The following is a 2,431-nucleotide window of genomic DNA, read 5'->3' as shown; positions in this document are numbered from 1 at the left end:
AATCGGAAACAGTGCGCGAAAGGGAGAGAGGTCCGAACCACCGTTTCGTCCCGATGTCCGATCATCGTCGCGGAACGACTTCGCGCGACCCACGCCGCGTAGGGAACCGCACACGCTTTCACCCGTGTACCCACTACTACCTACACGCGTAAGAACACCGTCGAGGTCTCGCGCACCGACCGCGAGCCACGGACGGACGGATAAATAGATACTTTATTACAGGCTCCGTGGCTCGTAAGACCAAGGGACAGAGAACCAATGTTCGAAATTAAAGGCACGGCGAGTCGCGCGCGACAGATGAATGCCTAGATATACGAGCCGATCTTATCTATCGAGATTCGACGCGACGGACACTTTGACCCGAACGGAACGAGAAACTTCCTGCGATTCAGAAGCGTTTTAATTGGAAGGGTATCGCGCGTCGTGTCCGAGGTTCGAGATTCGAGGTCGGAACTCGGTTCGGATGCGCCGACAAAGAAGAGAGAGAGATATATATAAGTACTCGATGAATGTTGCCTGAAGAATACTCCATGGGGCTAGCAACGCGGCGGCGAAGAGGAAAAAGGTAATTTGCATGCCGCCGCATCGCCACCCGAAGAGACGCTCGCGACTCACGTCAGATCGAGGAGCGCGAAGCGCTACCAGATTTCTGCTCGGTTGAGGTCAGGGTTCCCGATTCCTAAATACGGTCTTCGTTCTCAGCGCGGTGGCAGTACTTTAACAGGTCTCCCGGAGTCACGCGAAATGATTTGCGCGCGTCGCGTGTTTAATTAACGACGCGTTTCCACGGCCTCCTAAGTCGTAGAGTTCAACGGTTCGCGTTCGGGTAGTCGACTGTTCACGGAAGGGATCGCGCTAATAAAGGATAATTAGGAGAAACGTGGAACGCGAGAATCTCGATGATCGCGCCTCGATCCTCGCATTGAGAGGAAAATCGGGAAGTTCCTCTCTCCGTGGTTCGCGTTCCTCGATTTCCGTCGAGATCAGTTCGCGCGAACGTTCGCGTGTATCTACCTACGTTCCCGTAGCTACCTAACGACCGCAATTACGGCGAATCGCCTCGATTCGCTCTCCTCGCCTTTCGTTCGAGAAAAGAACGAAAAAACGAGAACGCGACGAGTCCAGATCGAAACTCCGTCTTACTCTAATCTAACTACTCCTCGGAGGGTCAAACAATAATGATGAAATTTAGAAAATAGATTTTTTCTCCGTTTCATTTCATACCGCTAGGAGTATTCGGTTCCTCGAGCAGAGATTTACGAGCCGAAACTGCTCTTTCCGCCACATGAATATCGAGATACCGCCAGACATCGATACGCGTTCCTTCATTTCGCGACTCGTCTATGATACATGGTACTCAGATATGTACTCGTGTAGCAGTACGTTAACGACCCACCTGCACGACTAACGAGCGACCGAAGACTCCGTTCCGGTGAACCAGATACGCTACATGCTCCTCGCGTCGTATTATAAATCAGAATGGCCTCGTCTGATTCGATCGTCGTTCGACGAGCCTTTTTTATTCTTCTAATTTCGTCTCGTTCTCCAACGTAAATCGCGGAATCCGCGACGAGATACGAAGATGTCTGGATAGTTTACGGAGCACCTAAGCGGCTCGTCGTTATCGATCATCCGAAACAAGAAACTCGTTAAGTATCCGATAAGTTCGCACCTTATTTATTTAATCATTTTCATATGGGTCTCTATAGAAAAACGATGCAAAGTGAAAATTAAATATAAAATATAAAAATAATATGAATGAAATTATATAAAATATAAAATACATATAAAATGTATCAATAAAAAAATAGTAATAAACGAGAGTGATATAACACTATTGTAGGTGGAGTAGACAGTGAAGAGTAATTCATTTGGAGAATAGGGTAATAATGATATTCTTGGTGTTAGACACATGCAGACTTGGGGAAAATATCCGCCTTACATTAGAATGAGCAAATTCGATATAAATGACCATTCGATTTATCAGATTACAGTAACCGCACAGAGTGCGGAACGCGATCGAACGCTTAGGTCGTCGCGAGGGATGATCCGATCCGAGCGGAGCGCAAAGACGAGAAAAGTCGGAGGGAGAGGAGGAAAAAACGGTAAAATGTCACTGTTCCCTAATTACGCGAAGCGACTATTTAGCCTGGTGGCGCGCGAGCCCGGAGAGAAGGAAAGAGAGGAGCAGTAGGCGAGATGGATGGGTGCAGAGGAAGGAAGAAAGAGAGAGAGACGCACATGGAAACATCGTAGCCGCGAAGAAGCGACGGTACCGCTAGATCCCGCGGCCAATCCCGTGGTACTTTTACACGAACGCGACCAATCCTCGCGAGGATTTAACCGGTAACAAAACGCGACCACCACCCAACCCGCTGCGTTTATAAAGCGAGCCCGACGCGCCGCCTCGAAGACAGAGCCGTGCCGACAG

This window comes from Ceratina calcarata, unplaced genomic scaffold (assembly GCF_001652005.2).
Source record: "Ceratina calcarata isolate Rehan_Ccalc_2016 unplaced genomic scaffold, ASM165200v1 scaffold397.2, whole genome shotgun sequence".
Classification (NCBI taxonomy): Eukaryota; Metazoa; Arthropoda; class Insecta; order Hymenoptera; family Apidae; genus Ceratina; species Ceratina calcarata.
This window is presented reverse-complemented; position numbering follows the sequence as displayed.